General features: G+C 44.3%; 1 protein-coding gene and 1 non-coding gene across 4 annotated transcripts in view; both read left to right on the top strand.

Moving 5' to 3' along the window:
* Window positions 1-15,936: 15,936 nt before the first annotated feature.
* Window positions 15,937-16,100, top strand: LOC114769838 (U1 spliceosomal RNA). Its single transcript, XR_003743274.1, has one exon. It is a non-coding gene; the product is annotated as a U1 spliceosomal RNA (small nuclear RNA).
* Window positions 16,101-18,783: 2,683 nt separating this feature from the next.
* The window catches only part of fam168a (family with sequence similarity 168 member A), a 34,773-nt gene continuing 33,428 nt past the window's right edge, over window positions 18,784-20,128 (top strand). For all 3 annotated transcript variants that reach the window (XM_028962560.1, XM_028962561.1, XM_028962559.1), the window contains exon 1: window positions 18,784-19,013. The gene's annotated coding sequence lies outside the window, so the exon portion shown is untranslated. The remainder of the gene's footprint in view (window positions 19,014-20,128) is intronic.

Below are 20,128 nucleotides of genomic sequence, written 5' to 3'. Positions count from 1 at the left end.
TTCTATTGTGGCCACTTGTCAAAAACATGATATTTGAATTAATATGAAAATTATGTGATTCTGGACTGACTTTCCGATGTTGCTGGTCTGAAAAGTAGTCATTCTGATATCAATAAAATTGTAAATATGATTCAGATATAAGGGTCTAGATTATATATCCAGGTCTGACCAAATCCTTGAATTTGATTGGCAGGTAGGGGGCTTTAAAACTATGTAATGCAAATCCAAAGAACAAGCCCATTACAATTGATGCTTCAACCAAACCATGGGACACGTTAATTATTTGTAATTGTGAGTCATTCTGTTTTTTTTCTAAGAAATGGAAGGAGGTGGATTTGTTATTAACTGGGAGTAAAATACTTGCTGATGCAGTATGATCTTAGGTAAGCCTGGCAAAAAAATAGCGTGACTCCCAACAAATGCGGCTGGTGTTTAATATGAAAACATCTTCTCTCCCCACACCATGAGGTTATCAAAAGCAGAGAGGTGTGCGGCACTGATTAAAACAGCAGGGTAGGCACTTCAGCCCAGGAGAATGCCTGGGGGTTCAAACAGTCAGAGAAGAGAAACCTTTCAAATCCGCAGAGGGATGTGAAGAATTGTATTCCAAAGCTCGGCTGAGTTGAGGGGTAGGCGCTCAGTCAGACTTTAAAAACGCCCCGCATGGGAGTGGGGACTGTGACAGTCCTTCTTTTGAATTCTGGCTTTAAAGGTGGGCGGGATTGTGAAACGCTGCGTTCTCTAAAAAAAAAAGTCCTGATGATGATCTTGTGCTTCCACGTTACAATGCATCTTCCCCAACAGATGGTTTCACTGGAGCGAGCGTCATCAGCTCAGGCGAAACGCAGAAGATGTAGGGCCAGAGAATTCTTAAGTAGCAATTAGTGAGCAGTTTGGCAGCCAAAAAAACTAACAAAAAGAACAATAAATGACAAGGCTATGCATTTTGAAACAAAAATGTGTTTATAATAGTTCACAATGTGCCTAAGGTTTTTCCTTTAAAGCTGAGTATGATAAGTTTTTGTTAAAGGTCACGTGTAAGTGTATGAAAGTTATGAAAGTTTTTTAAGTTGATTTTTTTTCCTTGTTTTTCTTTCCTGTTTTAAGGGCTGGCAAGAAGTGGAAAAAAAAGTCTGTATAGTCATCTGGATCATTCTGTCTACCTCTTTCCTCTCTGAGAGGGTAAAATGGCACGGGAGATGCCTGGGGATTGCGAAACGATAAGGTCTTCTGCAGTTAGATTCAGACTACATGTTTTATATTAATATGTTATATTACAAATGACTAATTGTGTTCACATTACTGTCCACAAGGAGTCATTTACAAAAATGTTTGTGTAATTTGTGTAATTTCTAACATTTGTGCCTTATGGTGATCAGCTTAATTATGCACAGAAATGATAAGACAAGTTTATTACATATCTGTTATAACTTGATAATTCACACAGCGGTTTGCAGTTGTTCAGTTGTTCTCTGATCTGAATAAGACTCTAGACAATGAGTCCTCAAGCATTGGCTCGTTAACTTGGTAACAAGCCACTCTCTCTCATTAAAACGCTTCTTTGTACAGATAGGTGCTGGATGAGAGAGCACCCCCCCACCCAACTCACCCACCCACCCCGAGTCTTTCTAATAACTTCCAAACCAGTGACTGGCATGGGTGGGGGAGGGGGTCGAGGAACCACGCTTTTTGGCTGCTTCCCGTCTCGTTATTTGCCGTTTGTTAGCACCCGCTGCCCTTTCGTAATGAGCTGCCTCGCTGACCTCACACTCTGCCTCTCCGACAATGAGAAGCCTCTCTGGTGTGATGCTGTAATTAACAAAGTTAGCAAAATAAACTTTGATCAGATCCTTTCATGTGGCTACGACCGCTGGTAAAAGTAAATACTGTACATTTATTGGCAGAGTTAATGATACAATAGTGGATCCCTGATGTTTACGGTGATGGATATTTTTGCAGGTTTTAGGGATTTTCTGTCCCGACCTCTTTGATAAGCAGTCCCACAGTGATGTTGATTTGCAGTGTGACATAGTAAACCGTGGTTTGCGTACAGTGGATGGCGAATCTACACCCCGGGGGAACAAATAAGTCTCTATTCTGTTCATTATCACGTCAGCGGTGCATTGGCTCCCGTCGAATAAACTCGAAATAAAGCTGAAAGTTGGCTTTCAAAAAAAATACTTGAATGTGAGGGTAAAAATGAAAAGAAGAGGGATAATGGAGCTGGCTGTGTGAGAGACACTTCCTGTGGAGGGTTTTCTCATGGAAAGCGGAAAGAAACGAGGACGAGACAGAAAAAGAGACTCCTGTTTGAGTCACATGCCTCTTATCGGCAGAATTCGGATTGTTCCTTTTAAGATCCCATCGTTATCTGGATAGACCCTCTACAATGGGGCTAGCAGAGCATTGTGTAATCCATGCTTGTATTTCCAGCAAAAGCTATTAAATTACCTCGGTGTTGCACAATGTATCAAATGAAGCTCATTGCAATCCTCTTAATAAGATTAAAGATCCATTTTGCCATGGAAAAAAAAGCAAAAAGTGAGCTTTTCTTTAAGCAAAAAATGGGTGAGCTGCCATGTCCTGGATTCACCCTTCAGTTGAAAACGTGGCAATTACAGTGGGCTCTGGGTTCGGAGACCTCTGAAGTTGGTGGGTGAAAAGTTACCGCCGAGACGGGGCCAGATCAAGAATGAGTGCACAAAGGGGGAGAAATAGGGGGAGCTGAAGAGACAATGGATGAGCTGCAGAGACAATGGCATGCTGAGGACAGTGAGCAGAAGTGGTAAGAAGTCGAGATGGTTCAGTGAAAGAGGGATTGAAAGAGAAATAAAGGATAAAGGGAGGAGAGTGTTCTGTGCTGCAACATAATAGAAAGTGAATTTAGAGGCACAAAACTATATGTCGGATTTACACACACACACACCACTGGCATGCTAGTAGACAAAGCAACTTTGCAGACAACTCTCACAAAGGAAGAGACAAGATGGATGAGAGGTGGATGAGAATCAGAGCATAAAAGAAGCAGAAAGTGCGGGAGAGAACACAGAAGGCATGGAGAAGGACAGCGGGAAAAAAACAAAAACTGAAAAAGTGCTGCCCTGTCTCTGCATTATTTTGCAGGCCTTGTCGCCAGCGTGTGAGGCGAATGCTAATCAGTGGCGTCGGGGGACCACAACTCCACTGAGCTCTGTTTCAAAGTCAGATCAAACCCACTCCCCGCCATTCTCGCCGTGCTCCTTCAACGTGTGTGTGTGTGTGTGTGTGTGTGTGTGCGGCATGGAGTGTCCATGGGGGACTTGAGAGATGAAGGACTGTATATTGCAGGCGAGAGGATCGATAAACATGCTGCTTACGGGTGTCAGAGGCTGGAATATTTCGGGCATCATCATACAACGGAGGCCCGGGCAAGGGTCTCAGGCAAAGCCGCAAATCAAATATGCCGGAGAATTTCAATCACGCCATCCTCCCTTTGTGTAATGATCTTGCAGATAAAGCCAGGCTTAGCTCGCTCCTGTCTTAGCCGCTGGTTTACTGTAATCGCACGGGGCCGCATGAGAACGCCTTTGATCGTAGCATTGAATCTGCCACCCAACTCTGTTAGTGCAACCAGGCAAGGGCCCAGTTCGCCTTCTCACTGTCAACGGGGCATGAGCGACGGGACCCTTCCGACAAAATAAATCATCATTGCATTAAAGATTATTTACACATATTTTCTTCAAATGAGATCCACTTCAAATACTCTCATCATTATTACTTATCACATTTTGCCAACAAATTTGTTACAGCCCTTGACACTGATCCGGAGTGTGATTTTAATCATAAGGGGAGCAGCAACCTCAAAATATGATTATTTTCCAGCTCATCATCTTAAAACCTTTGACATGAACAGAGAGAGAGAGAGAGAGAGAGAGAGAGAGAGAGACGCGGAAAGAGCAAGAGAGAGTGAGCAAGGAAAGGCTGCGTGGAGTCTCAGAGGTAATGTGGTGCTAATGGGCTTTACTGACTGACTTTCAGAAGTGCATTCAGAACATCAGTGGGCTTCCGCCACCAGACGTGACCACCCCCGCACGGCAATCAGGCGCCCGGGTGCTCGCCATTGTTTTTCATCTTTAATGAAGCTGGCTTCTTTCTGTCTGGCTCTCCACTGTGCATTGAGACCTCCACACCTCCAGGGGTCACTGAAGCTGTTTGATCACTGAGCAATCCCAATTAGATGTCAGAAAAGTAGTGTGCATCAGGCCTGAGATTCTCAGCAAAAGCCCCAGGAAGCATTTTGCACAATTATAAATTTCTTTAAAGTGATTGGTTCCTGCTACTTTTCATGCCAGTAAATTCTTTTTGGAATGGGTCACACAATGTTTTTTTTATAGGAGAGTAGTAAGGTCTTCACACAACACCCAGACTTTTAATAGGTAAGGGCCTTGGTTCTCAAACTGGGGTAAGCATACCAGTAACAACGCTCATCCACGGCGTCCAGCATCAGCTAGACGTGATTACTGGTCCTGGGACACTAAGTGTGTGCCACGCCCCTTTTTTTTGTGTTCCGGGTCCCGTCTTGTTGGTGTACTGTAATTGTCTGGAGCAGTGGTGGACTAACGGGTAAGGAAGTGGACCCGTATTTGGAAGGTTGACGGTTCGAACCTGAAGTACCATCCCCACACACTGCTCCCTAGACTAATTTCATCACGGGTGATGGTTAAAAGCAGAGGACACATTTCTTGGTGTGCACCGTGGGCTGTGTTGCAATGTTTCACAATAACAGTCACTTCACTTCCACTGTCACATTGTGTGTGTGTATATAAGGTGTCTGGTCAGTGGTGAAACTTAGAACAAGGACAAAACACAGAAATACATACAATGACCAACAGTGACAACCAATGACACAGTGCAAACAAAGCACATTTATCCTATAGACAACAAAGGAAATCAGGAACACACAGACACACAATACAAACTCCGGTCCGGAACTAGAACCCCTCCCAATGTTCACTGGTCTTGTTTCTGTTTAACTGTTAGGTGTTTTGTATTTCAGATGTGCTGTGCACCCCCTGCGAGTGTGACCCTTCCCTTTTCCTGTTTCCACTTCCCCTTTCCTAAAGTACAGCTCTAAATGTTTGTCCTGTAAAACAGGACGCCTGGGTGCTCCACTTCCTTGGTGTTGTGACAGTTACCAGTACCAGTACCAGTACTGGGCCATGCTCTAGTTATAGGAGACCCTGAGTTGATTTCTGAATTTTCACAACTGCTTTAATTCTCATCACTGCCTTTAAATGCAGTGTATTTATTATTAACCTCTTCAATGTTGTACAGTTAATGTAGCTGCTTACATAATTTCAGAACTTTGGGGAGCTTTGTATCTGCTAGTTGAATAAGATTCAAGATTCAAGATCAGTTTATTGTATACAGTATACCGTGTAGTGAAATAATGTTTGAATAATGAAAACCTATCTGTTTTCTCTGGCTTTTTGTTAAAGTCCTAGACACTCATTTCACTTCACTTTGACACAATGTCAATTATAAAGTCCAGTTTATCACAGAGTCCCCTTGTTAGACACAGACACAGACCAAGTTTAATTCACCCTAGTTAGGCTGTCCTAGTTAGGGTACCGGGCCACCGTAGCACCAAAACACTACTATCACCACATATTTCAGTATCGGTCGTACAGTGCCACCGTCTGCCGCTGCTTCTGTATGTTTTCTGTCAGACTCCAGTGAAGAGACAAGCAGATAAATCCTGGTTCTTGACAACTGCTAAACGAACCAGAGGGTCACCACAACCACCACCACCATTACAACTACAGCTTCAGGGATCTTCAAGTGGACCAGTAGCATCATTATGGACATGTAATCTAGACCATGACACTGGACTACATCCTGGACTTCTCCAACCCTACAACTGTAGGACTTATTATTATACTGTACAAATCATCACCAGCCCTGCACTGACACCATTTGCAGGCTCACTCTACCCTGGAAGGGGGTCCCTCTCTGTATCACTCCTTCCCAAGGTTCCCAACCCACTCCTTCCCAACCCTCCCAAGCCCATTGAGACATACTATATGTGATTTTGGGCTATATAAGAAATAAATGTTGTTGTTGTTTCACACAGACACACCCCCCCCCCCCCCCCCCCCCCCCCCATAGTGCAATCATAAAAGAAATATATACAATATATATGTATATACACACTAAACTAAACTATACTAACTAAAACTAAAGCTTAAATACTGTACAGATCTCTATAAGAGAAAAGTAAAACTTTTCTGTACCATGAACAGGTTGATAAGGACATAACTGGACAACATCATGTAGGATGCTTGTAAGTGGATATGTTGGATGTTTCAAACAGGTCAAACAAGACGAGACAAACGTGTGCAAGATGTGCAGGAATGTGCAAAAAGAGCAGAGATGTGCAAAATGAGTTGAGATGTGAAAAAATCAGGTGCATAAGGCTCGAAGGGTATTGTTGTTGAGTTAAACAGTGTTCTGGTGATGGCGGTGCATTGAGAGCTCTGACTGCTTGTGGGAAGAAGCTCTTGCAGTGTCTGGCAGTTCCAGTTCTGATGCTGCGGAACCGTCTGCCAGACGGTAGGAGGGAGAACAGGGCATGTGAGGGGTGGTGAGAGTCCTTCATTATATTCCGAGCTCGACAGATGAGGTGTTTCTCGTAGAGATGGGAGAGGGGTGGAAGTGGAACCCCCATAATGCACTCTGCTGTCTTCACTATCCGCTGCAGGGCCTTCTGCTATGCGAAAGTGCACAAATAGACAAATGTAATGGTAAAGCGATATCTAAAACAAGCTAATTTACAACCATGAAAAAAACATTATAAAATATTTTATTGGGGATTACAACTGGCTCGTCAGGAGACCGTCTGCAGGGGGAGCAGGGCGGAGCTTCATGCTCATTGGGCCTCAGAAACCAGAGGAATGTGTCTACTGTTGACCTGGTATTGTTATTCGACTGTCGATTCCAAGTTTGTTAGTCATGCGTTTGCATCTTTAATGCTCATCAGTAATTCTCAGATAAATAATTATACTCAAAATACCTACGTGCATGTTGTATGTATATTATAGAACAATATGTTCTATAACTTTCATGACTGTAAAATTGCTCTGTTAATGCATTGGGATAGGGGTCCAGGAATGAGGGGATGTACCTTGTGTTGGCCTTGTCTTGTGTCCTGTCCTTGCTTTGTCCTTGTCTGGGGTGATGTTTGGTTGTGCAACGAATATTTTGTCCTGTTGAGTTGTGTGTATGCGCACTTCTTTTCCCCACCACTGGGTATTAAGAGCTTCATGAGGATGGAAAGGTTCTAGGAGCTGCACATAACTGAGAACACTGAACTGTAAAAAGGAACTTAAAACGTGAGTAAGGACAGAAGATTTACAAACCACAAAAGATTCAAGGTAAAGACACTGGAAAATAGAGTGAAGGCTAATTACCAGTTAAGGTTCTTCTCCTAGGGCTTTCAATTCTTCCTAATGAGCACATGATGATGCAGCGCAGTGATGGAAGAGTGACCCGCAAGGCAGACCTCGGCCCGATGGCAAGTTTATGCACAGATGCAAATAAGGAGAGGGCGACATCAACTGTTTTCAATTCATCTAGTCACCTTGAAGGGTGTCCTTTGTCACCCTTGATCGGTTATGACAAGTGATTGAAGTGTTTCTTCTCTCACAATCATATTCCCTCCTTTGGTCTTGTTTGGATGTCTGGTAATAAAAGAAACGTGGCATCTTGGGCTTGTTGTGGAGCTCTGAGAAGGCAACATGAGACCATTTGGAGGGGCTACATACATCAACAGTAAGTCCATAGAGTCTTCCCTCAAAGTGCAGTGGCAACCTCCAAAGGACCTGCGGGAAAAGGCAAAAAAATACAAAGCGAAACATTCCTCTCAACCCATTTTTTACACCCTGTCTTCTGTCTCTATAGAGATGTACAAACAAGATAAAGTGATCAAAGTGTCTCAAGTGTCAAAACAGTGGGACTGAATGGACGTGTGTAGGAGTAATGATGAGGTGGACTCTGCCTGTTTTCCCAATTACAGACATATATGACTAAAAGATGGACTGTTTCTTCAATATGGGGGTGTGCGCATTTGATGAATAATTTGTTCACAAGGTGGCCCAATGCAATTTGAGTTGGTGCCAGCATGGATGCAACTTTATTACAAACACAGCATGACAACAGCATGACACAGCATGTGCAACTTTGTTCCCTCATGCCGTTTCCGTGTTGCTTTACTGATTCGTGTGACGGGTTTTTAAAACGGTGAATAATGTTTGATCAAATGAGCCTCGTCATGGCAAAGAGAAGAACTGTTTAAATGGTTTCAACATCACAAATCAATGCAGCACATTAACTGAAATCATGTCCCAAACACTCTGTCGGATGCATTTTCCTGGCACTATACAGTAGTACAGTACAAATAGACCCTTGATTGTACATTTACAGCATTTATCAGACGCCCTTATCCAGAGCGACTTACAATCAGTAGTTACAGGGACAGTCCCCCCCTGGAGCAACTTAGGCTTAACTGTCTTGCTCAAGGACACAATGGGAGTAAGTGGGATTTGAACCTGGGTCTTCTGAATCTGATTGTTGGCCTTGGAAGTAGCCGTGGTCCTGAGATGACAGTGATCATGCTCGTCATGTCTGCTGACATACCTGGTGGGCATGGGGTTGTACAAGTGTACAGAATGGAGGGAAATGGATTCCATGTGGTGCTGCAAACATCATGTGTACTAGAGAAGGCAGGAATTATGGTTCACAAGCTTAGAGCTCAGAGACCATGTCACCAACCACCACATCGCCACAGCAGCACCCTTTTAAATTGTTGTATAGAAAAATATAATTACAGCAAGTTCATAGTCATAGTTCATAGTCTGGGATTAGAAACTACCTACAGTCCTTTTTCAATGTGAGAAATAATGTTTCCCTCTTCAACATGCAGATAACCAGCAAGAAGTCCTTTCTTGTTTACTTCGGTTTATTCTGTTTATTTCTACATTCAAGCATTTAACTAGCATGACTTATTTTCCCCTTTAAATAGAACCAGGGGTGTAATGTCAAAGTAATGTTGGGGCAAACCTGTTACCCATTGCTTTGTTCTAAGTCACTTATTCATGGACGCGTAATTGTTAGCCTGTCAGATAGTCTGTAGTTTTACATGAGATGTTCAAATACTTGCAAAATCCTGATATTTCTTCCAGCAGTTGGAAAGCAACTGCTTATTAGAAATGTTGTTCATATGTACCCAGGAGGTTGTGTAGAGTGTACAAGGCCAGCCTCTGGGGGCTCTGGCTTGAGAACGGTGGAGTCCTGTGTGCTGTAAAAACTGCAGTTAATTTGCTATGATTATACCCTATGTGTTAACCTCCTGTTAACACTTCAAAAAACTTATTAAGATTGTAAAACTCTGCACAATGTAAAGCAAATTGGTGGTTTTACTGCCTTTCTGCGCCAGTGCACTTTCTCCCACACTTTCTGGAGAACCTTGCTATGTCGGGATCTTTTGCTGGCATGGAGACAACTGGGAGACTCGGGTTATCTTGGGATATCTGTATCTTCTCCAATGTTAGATCCTTATCTAACTTGTCTTAGATACTTATCTTCTTGCTCAGTGTGCTGCTAATACAACCAGTACTTTATACATGATGCAGCATTTAACCTAAATCTTTGGTTGCAGCAATTAAATGCAGTGTGTTCAGCAAGTCAATTAGCATTTAGAGGCAGCTTGACTGTCTGTTAAAATAAGAAGAATTACCAGTATACCCAGTATATAGCTGTGTGTACTTATAATTGATAGTTAGCTTTGTAAATGTATGTCTGCGGTTTGTGCTAGCCTCTGATTAAATTAAAATACATATGAACAAAAGGCCTTATCTGCCTTATCATGTGATGGACAGGTGGACAGGGCATGGAGAACAGGCTGTATTGCTGTTGCTGAAAGCTGCAAAGGATGGACATGATTCATGAGTCCAGTCGGATGTGATAGAGTAGAGCAAGTAATGCTCACAGCTTTGAAGACCACAATTTTTGGGGCTGTTTATATTTTCTAATTGTCCGTACGGCACAAGTAGATTTTGCTTCTTTAGTGCAAATAGTGCAGTGGTGGCCTAGCGGGAAGGAAGTTTCAAATCCCAAACTCCCACAGTGCCACTGAGGTCCCCTTGAGCAATGCAGCGTCCCCACACCCTGCTCATGGCTGCTCACTGCTCACCAAGGATGATGGTTAAATGCAGAAGACACATTATGTTGTGTCACCGTGCGCTGAGGGGACGTAAAGACATCCAATGGGTGGTAATGGGTGGTAACCCACTCGCCTATGAACCAGAAAACCCAGGTTCAAATCCCACTTACTACCATTGTTTCCCTGAGCAAGACACTGAGTGTCTTCGGGGGGGTGGGGGGGGGACTGTCCCTGTAACTACTTATTGTAAGTCACTCTGGATAAGGGCGTCTGGTAAATGCTGTAAAAGTCTGAAAAAATTTTGCCACTGGAATCTGCATCAATTTTACAGTGATTAGCATTATACAAGCATGATTTGTAATGCCTTGTTGTTTTTACGCGCCTGATTATACAAATCTCAATAGTGTAAACCCCAGACTTTACTGAAGAGGGTGCAACCCACCAATTGCAAGTAACATGGCACCTTTTCACCACGTCTACTTCATATGACAGAATCGAAGTCATTTCGGTTCTCAGACACTCGAGTGAAGCCTCAGATTGGCTGTGCTCGGGGTTACTGTAGAGCCACATCTCTCTCTGCTGGCACTCCAATGTCATAGCAGGCTTGTCACGTCTGACTCCTACTTCCTGCTCCAACGGTGGCACAACCCTGCTTCCTTTTTTTTTTGCTATTAAACATTTGTGAATTATTGCCAATGTGGTTAGGAAGGGGCTTCGTTTCAGTCTTGAGGGGGATGTGTATTGCAATGGTTCATGATAAGATAGACACAAAAGGGCAGGTGTGTAAACTTCCATTTCAGCTGTGATAGGATCATATGTCTGCACTTTAACCAACCTGACATGCTGACATTTGAACAATCACTTGATGGATATACCACCATCTCTATCAAAAAATCTGAACGTTTAAATGTCTCCTGTTGGACCACTAGCAAACATCCAGCAGAGGGAGATAAAGATCATGAAACAAACACAGGGCCGTGAGAAAATCAGTGGAGGAAAATTGCTGCTGTCAACCCAGATCCCTTACTTTATTATATTTTAGTGTTCTAATGAGAAATATTTTGTGCATACATACTTTTCTGCTGCATGGTACAAGCTTGACTCCAAATGACTGAACTTGGTTTTGGTGCCATATAGAAAAATGGTTTATTTTAACAGAGATTGCATCTGTTTCATAGACTGAGTAGCTTCCCTCTCCAAATTGCTTTAAAGGATCATAAATGAAAATATATATTACCAAATAATGCTTTTTAATGCGTTCTGTAGCTGTCAAAATGCAACCCTCTTTCATCCTTTCACTGCCTCTCCCTGTGGCCTTGGAAATTTAAATGTATCCATGTATAATTTAAGTTTGGCTTTGTATTTCAAGAGACATTCAACTCTAAATATGAGTTCTAAAATGTTAAAAATATTTTCCATGCATAAATTACATTTCACAAGCAACATGCTAGCCTAATTTATTATACATACCATAAAAGTAGAAATATGCAGTTTTATCAACTTTAAGGCCTGTCAAATGCCATTGCAACATACTGTATATGATTTGGGGCTATAAAAGAAATACATTTTGTTGTTGTTATCTTCATTTTACATGTCAAATGTTACATGCTACATTGCTCCCATTTGTATGAACAGGTATGAAAGGTGGTCGACCCCTGGGTGTAGAGTGTAGTCTAAAGTGTATTGTCTTCATATTAGACTGCCTGTTGTCACAGTGCTTCAGCAATATGTATACTACCAGTCAAAATTTCTGACACACCCACTGTAGGGGCAGTGGTTTCCTAGCGGGTAAGGAAGCGGACTAGTACTCAAAAGGTTGTGGTTTCGAGTCCCCACACACTGCTCCTCGGGCACCTTTCATGGGGTGATGGGTTGATAGGTTAAATGTTTTATGAATTTGCGTGAAACACACAAATGCAATGGAGATGGAGAAGTCCGTTGTTCAGCTTCTCCGAGAGACACCAGCACTTGGAGAGAGGAGTTCAAGTCAGCCTCCAGATAGGCCGTTGACTGTGTCACTGCTCTAAATGAACAAATCACTCAGTGCACCCTGTGCTGTGCTGCAGTGATTAACAATGACAATCACTTTACTTTCACTTCTGTGGCAGTAATGGAGACTAATTTTTGAAGAATCCGGTACAAGAAACAAATTTAGTATTTGTTGTATCAGGAGAAAGTGAATTATGTTTAAATCGTTTTTTTCAGAATATTTTTCCCATCATGACTGCTTTGTTCATTATTGTCATCATCAAAAGTCACTTCACAAGATGCTCATTATCATGAGTGAATGATAAGAAAGTGTTCAGCACAAACCTTCAGGACTGTTTACATTTACATTTATGGCATTTGACAGACGTCCTTAACAGATGCCGACTTACAACGTGCTTTCATGTTACCATGAATACAATCATTTTATTCACTCTGTTGTAGTTTTTCCTGCAGAAGTCAGACTATAAGAAAGTTACAAGTTAGTCTAACTATTCTCTAAAGAGGAAGGTCTTACGTGGTCATTTGAAAATACTCAGCGAATGTGCTGTTCCAGGAGAAGTTCATTCCACCACTGAGGGGCCAAGACCGAGAAGAGTCAAGATGAGTGTCTTCCTCGTACCTTCAGAGATACCTTCAATCTGTGGTTATGCCCATGGTGTAGGCCAATAATCATCCATTGTGACTTCACTTAGTGAAAGAAGCCAATAAGTTTTTTATTATATTTTATATGATCAAAATTACTGTTTATTTGGAATGAATGGTAGGTGCAGGTCACACTCTAAAAATTATTTGCAATGTTTTACCAACTTAATATCTAAAACATCAAGCGATCAAGTGATCAACAGGAACTTACAACTGAGCCTGAGTGTGTGTGTGTGTGTTTGTGTGTGTGTGTGTGTATATGTATGTTTTTGTAATAATTTTTCAGTGCAAAACGAAACTGTCAAAAAGTATTCTAATATTCAAAGCTTTGCAATTTTTGCAAAGACATAAGTGTTGTCGCCTTGTCATATGAGCTTCACCTGTGACTAAAAATTGATCAATTAGGTCTCAGTTGTATAAAAGCGACCCCAGTACACTAGACCTTCACATCAACTGCAACTAGACCTCTGCAAACATGGCTAAGATTCACCCTGAGACTAAAGTGTTGATTATCAAGAGGCCGAAGACCAGATCTACTGCTGAAGTGGCAGACACCTTCAATTTGTCTCAGCATCAAGTACCGTGGAACAAAAACATTCGAGAGACTGGAGAGGACTGTTCGTTGGCTCGAAAATCCAAGGCCAGCCCATTTTCCACAGCAGCAGAGTTCCATGAGACCTGGTCACCTGAAGTCCCTGTGTCAACCAGAACAGTTTGTCAGATTCTGTCTTGAAATGGCCTCCATGGTTGAATCAGTGCCCAGAAGCCAGAACTAAACAAAAGACTATTGAAAAACCGTGTGGCATTTGCCAAGGCCCAAAGTCTGCTAAAAGGATGGACGCTGGAAAAGTGGAAGAACGTGGATTTTTTCAGATGAATCTTCTGTTGAATTACACCACACTCGCTGCAAATATTGCAGGAGACCTACTGGAGCCCGCATGGATCCGAGATTCTCCCAGAAAACAGTGAAGTTTGGTGGCGGAAAAATCATGGTCTGGGGTTACATCCAGTGTGGGGGGGTGCGAGAGATCTGCAGGGTGGAAGGCAACATCAATTGTCTGAAATACCAAGAAATCTGTCAGGCCCATGCGCCGACCCAGCTCCGTCGCTTCACCACCCATCCTCCCCTCAGAAGGAGCCCCCAACCCGAACTGCACCCCCCCCCCTCCCAAAAAAAAAAAACTTTGGGGGAGCACCCTCCTGGCTGGACTTAGGGGTATTTTGTGGCTTGTCTACCTTGTCCTGGACCAGTGCAGTCAGGTCAGGAACCTCCTCCCTGGGGTTCGGCTCCGCTGCTGGGTCGCCATCGGGTGGACATAAAGAGGGGAAGTGGGGGCGACATACGGACACATAAACCATGCACACACACACACAGACAGAGACAGACAGAAGAGAGGGACGTCTGGCTCCCTCTCTGGGCTTTCCGGGACCTCCTCAGGGGGCACAGCCAGGATCTCAGGAGGCGCAACCCTCATCCCGCCAATGCTGGGTCTTCTTGCACAGGATCCTGGCTGGTGCTGGGTGTGGTGGTGGGGCAGAGCTCGATCCCTGGCTCAGGTTCTGGCTGATCGAATTCTGCCCTCAGTCTCTCTAGGAAGTCCCGAAAAACCTGTCATGTCTGTCTCTCCCGCTGCCAAAGGGCTGCGCCCCAGCCCCATGCTGACCCAGTCTGACGTGTGAGGATGGTGGTGAGGGAAGAGCAGCAAAGTACACGCCACAGGATGTTAAAAAAGACTGGCATGTACCTGCTGCTCCGCAGAAGGCTCCAGGCACCATGGGTACCTCCCACCGGGGGCTGGGCATGTCGGTGGAGATGGTGGGGAGAATGTGGCATGGAGGGTGGTAGACGTCCTCTACAACAGGCGGGGGCACTGGGGCTGCGGTGCCGTTCAGCATGGGAACGTCCGGGCAGAGAGAAGGCGTGTCCACAACTGGAGCAGGAGAGGCGCATTGCTGGCTGGTGACCCCCCGTCGCCCTCTTCCACCATCTTACTCCTCGCTGTCTGGATCTCTCTCGCGGTCCTCTCTCCCACTTCTCTATCTGCGCTTTAGGTAAGGGCTGCGACATTCTGTCATGCCGGTGAGCTGACGGGGAAGGAAGCGCAGAGGCGGGACATTTATTAAACAGAAACAAAACCAGGCAAGATGGTCGAAAACAGAGGAAAAAGGAGAGAACTTAAACTAGCCCACAGGCATGTGGTGATTGCCATAACTCAAACAACATTACACAATTGCAGGGTCCACAAAAGAATGTTGCAGCACCGACCGGCTGCTTCACGGTGCCTTTTAAAAGCTGTCCTGATTGGGCAAAGGTGACTCCCCAGGTGCCGTCAATCCTGACAAAATGTTAGCTTTTATATTCCCAACCATAAAAGAGGCCAAATTCTGCAGCAGGATGGTGCTCCATCACATACTTCCATCTCCACATCAAAGTTCCTCAAGGCAAAGAAGATCAAGATGCTCCAGGATTGGTCAGCCCAGTCACCAGACATGAACATCATTGAGCTAGTGTGGGGTAGGATGAAAGAGGAAGCATGGAAGATGAAACCAAAAAATATTGATGAACTCTGGGAGGCATACAGGACTGCTTTCTTTACTATTCCTGATGACTTCATCAATAAATTGTATGAATCCTTGTGAAACCGAATGGATGCAGTCCTTCAAGCTCAAGATATTATATTTTGATCTCACGGCACCACTACTTAATTTGCTGACATATTTTTGTATTTGGTAGGGTTTTAGCTTTTCATATGAGGTATTTCTAACATCAATTGATTAATTAAAAATCAAGTTAATAGAAGGTGCATTATACAAAATAAATAAGCAACAAGACTTTTGTCAGGGACTAAATATATATATATTGGGGCAGTGGTGGCATAGTGGTTAAGTAAGCGGCCCCGTAATCAAAGGGTTGCTGGTTCGAATGCCCACTGCTCACTCAGGGTGATGGGTTAAACGCAGATGACAAATTTCACTGTGTGCACCGTGTGCTGTGCTGCTGTGTATCACAAGTGACAATCACTTCACTTTTATAATATATAGTTTTGTAAAGCAGTGATGTTTTACAAAAAGATCTACAGCCAATCACAATGAAATGGTTCTTGTTCATACTTACCTGGCAGGGGAGATACCGTGATCAAGAAGGCGGTTCACCCAGGGCGAGGCTCAGCCATTGCACTTCGGCTGTGCTGACCCCTGCGAATTCCCCAAATGTGGGAATCTCGACTGCATAATTTCTGGTAGTGGGGGACTGCGTTCGCGCTCTCCCCTGATTAATTTTTTTTTTTGGGGGGGGGGCAGTGGTGGCCTAGTGGTTAAGGAAGTGGCCCTGTAATCAGAAGGTTGCCGGTTCGATTCCCGATCCGCCAAGGTGCCACTGAGGTGCCACTGAGCAAAGCACCGTCCCCACACACTGCTCCCCGGGTGCTTGTCATGGCTGCCCACTGCTCACTCAGGGTGATGGGTTAAATGCAGAGGACAAATTTCACTGTGTGCATCGTGCGCTGTGCTGCTGTGTATCACATGTGACAATCACTTCACTTTCACTTTCAGTAATACAATCAATTTATTAGTGTCCCAGTGCAGCTTTGCACTCATGGTTCATGTCAAGTCAGCAGAACTCGGGAGGAATGGCACGTGTTACAAAAGAGGAGAGAAGCACTGGTTGTGCTGGTGGATAATTGGATATAATTGGATAGTAACTGAGCAGATGGGCCTTTCAAGCTTGGCCTTAATCTCACACTATCGGATACTGTTTGCAACAAACTGGGTCTGGAGGTTAAAAATCATGCATAGTGGTACTTCATTTAAAAACCAATCAACAACGTTGAAAGCACTGACGGGTACCACTGTTACAAGAAAGTCAATGTTAATCACTTCATCTGTCAATTTTAAGCAGCAGCAGAACAGTTTCTGAAGATGAAGATGCTGGAAGCAGGAATAGGCAAGTGTTAATTATGCACCCATTCATGAGGGTTAAAATCTTAAACATTGTACATTTTAATATCAACTTCACCATGATTCATCTTAAATTAATGTAATTCAACAGGAAAAAAAGTAAAAATACAAAGCTTTGCAACTCAGATTTTTTTATTTTGTATGAGATACTTTATACAACAAAAAAGGTGAAATAACTGAATACATGTTTTATATTCTAGTTTCTCCATAATAGCCGCCCTTTGCTCAGATTACTGCTTTGCACATTCTTGGCAATGAGCTTCGATGAGCTTCAAGAGGTCGTCACCTGAAATGCTTTTCCAACAGTCTTGAAGGAGTTCCCAGAGGTGTTTAGCACTTGTTGGCCCCTTTGCCTTCACTCTGCGGTCCAGCTCACCCCAAACCATCTCGACTGGGTTCAGATCCGGTGACTGTGGAGGCCAGGCCAGGCCAAGTACATAACTCCACATGTGTTCATTCATAGTTTTGATGCCTTCAGTGAGAATCTACCAATGTATGGTTTAATGTTATAATATAGTATAATCATTATTTGTATCATGGCACAATTATTCTAAGTTTATAGAAATTTGGAATTGTGGAAATGAGGCTCATGTATTTTCCCTTCAATATTATAATTAGTTGTAATCAGACACGTCACATCTAACCATATATCGTGTTTTTGTCACTGTCGCGTGGACATTTGCAGGGCTGTTTGTAACGACTGTGGACGCCAGGGGGCCCCGATCCATACAAAATCCACGCAGAACGTGTTACACAACCCGACATGCGGCAACAATCGTGTACAAAAATCCTTTAACAATAGCTGCAGTGGTATGTTCGACGTTTGAAATATTGCATCGGTGGCCAGCGTTCAATCTGGACCACACACTGTTGTTCAAGCGCGTACAAAAACGCCGTCAATTTCCCGCGATCTGGTGACCTTGTTTTTCACAAGGCAGTGGCGGCTCGCTCAGCATTCCCATCCCGTCCCTGAACAAGAGAACGAAGAGCGAGAGCCGAGTCGCCCCGGGGGGAATCGCCATCGCCTACAAAACGTCATTACGCAGTGCGGAGAGACACTCTCGGAATGTGGAAGGGAACCGAAGTCTGGCCCGGACCGGGGGAGTCGCTCGAAAACGAATCGCCTCTTTCTGACTGGCTCTATTATTCGTGAACGAGTCGAGCCAGCTCGATTCGGGCGGCGAACGATTCGTTTCCCCTCCAAAGTTCCTGCAGGCAACTTGTAATCGAGTAACCACAGTTAACAATCAGAATTAACAATATTTTTGGTGTTTTCTGACTAATTAACTCTAGGCAAATGGGAATAAGTAGTCTAGCTGACATATATCTATTACTCTACACATTTTATATATTTTAATTGTTGTGTATATGTTACACATGTATAAATACATTTTAAATTTACGGCATTTATCAGACGATCTTTACCAGAGCTACTTCCATTCAGTATTTACAGGGACAGTCCCCCCTGGAGACACTGAGGGTTATGTGTCCTGCTCAGGGACACAATGGTAGTAAGTGGGGTTTGAACCTGGGTCTTCTGGTTCATCGACGAGTGTGTTAATACATTAGAACACGTTCACCAGGTTTAACGAAAATGTATTAATATTATTTCAATCCCACGCTGAATTTAAACAAAAAGGTTCAAAGTTGAGCTGGATTCATGTTTTCATGTCGAAACTAATTCATCATTTGCAGAATCTACAGAGAATCTTCCTTGGTGAATCGGATCCCCGGAAAGATCCGGAATGCCCACCTCTATCGCGGGCCGGACCGCAGTCGCTTTCCTCGGCGTACATTTTCCGACCCCCGCCCCCCGCCCCTCCCGCGGAAGAGCCGCGTGTAACCGGCCCGCCGATTGGTCCGGCGTGCGCGGATGTCCCAAAAAGCGCGATTCTGATTGGACGGCGCGTCGGGGGCCGGGAGAGAAGCCCCCCCCCCCCCCCGCCCCCGTGTTTGCGCGCTGCTGTCCCTCTCAGTTTCCCCATCCCTCCCTCCATCCTGGCATCCCCCATCCCCCACTCGGTGTCTGCGAACGCCAGTGTTTCCAGCGCCGCTTGAACAGCCCGAGATCGCCAGCCTTCGCCGCAGCAAAGAACGAGAGAAAAATCTATTTCAAAAAGAGAAAAGAAAGAATAAAACCGGAGCGAGCCGACGGCACGGGAAGTGCGAAGGAATTAAGAGAGTCGTCCCCGTCCCGCAAAAAAAAAAAACACAAAAAAAAAAATCGGTGAGTCCCGCGTTCCGGCTCTTTTCGTTTTATTTCACGTTTCTTCTTTCTTTCCCCCCTCTTTTCTCGCTCTTTCCGTCCCTCCCCTCCCGACTGTTCCGAGGTGAGCGGGCTCGGGTCGCGTCGGAAGGGAGAACCGCTGCGCGTTTCCTTTCTCTGCGTCTCTTTTTTTTTTTTTTTTTTTTTTTTTTTTTTGCGTTTTTTTTTTTTTTTTTTTTTTTTTTTTTTGCTGGCTCGGTTCTGTGTTACTGACACGAGACTCGGGTGCGTGACAGCGGCTTCTCTTTTTTTATTTAAAAACAGTATATCTCTTATTATTATTATTATTATTATTCCTCGCGCGCGTCTCAAAATGGTGCCGCGCGATTTCATTTTTTTTCCTTTATTTTCTGCGTCTGGTCCGACGGCGGGGAGACGCACATCCCTCCACGCCGCGCCGCGCAGCTGGGAAGACGGTTCCCCTCTCCTCCTCTCCTCCTCTCCTCTCCTCTTCTCCTCACCTTTTTTCCCGCAGGGGACGCGGGGCTCGGACGGAGAACGGTAGTCGGTCGGAGTAAAAAAGGGGGAGAAAGTGCGGCGGCGTCGGAACGCAGGGCCCACGCCAGGCTCGGCATTGTCTCACTTGTCACCCGCGTTCTCCCTCTCTCTCTCTCTCTCTCTCTCTCTCTCTCTCTCTCTGCGTGTGTGTGTGTGAGTGTGTGTGCGCGTGTAAGAGGATAGAACCGAGGCTGGTGGTGGATGAGGATGAGGATGGTGATGAGGAAGGAGCCGATGATGAGGGTAAATCTGTGAAATTATACGCAGCCCAGATGCGGATTAGACCATTCATCAGTTCGGAGAGGGGTGTGTGTGTGTGTGTGTGTGGAAGGTAGAGAGGTCTCAGCAGGCCTGTCAGTGTTGTGGCTTCTCTCCAGCCTGAAAGCCTTCACTGATTAGGCCGCCGAAGTAAATAAAGGAGCTTTTTAGGAGTCAATTAAAGAGGCCGTTTGAAGGAGCCACGCGCTTCCTCGTTTTTATTACCGGTGGGGACACGGACACTTTTTTAAAAATTATACCAATTTATTATAAGAACCAGTGTCTTTATGGTCATTGGTACAGGGGCAACGAAATTAAGT

Source organism: Denticeps clupeoides, chromosome 19 (genome assembly GCF_900700375.1).
Source record: "Denticeps clupeoides chromosome 19, fDenClu1.1, whole genome shotgun sequence".
NCBI classification, from domain to species: Eukaryota; Metazoa; Chordata; class Actinopteri; order Clupeiformes; family Denticipitidae; genus Denticeps; species Denticeps clupeoides.
This window is presented reverse-complemented; position numbering and strand designations above follow the sequence as displayed.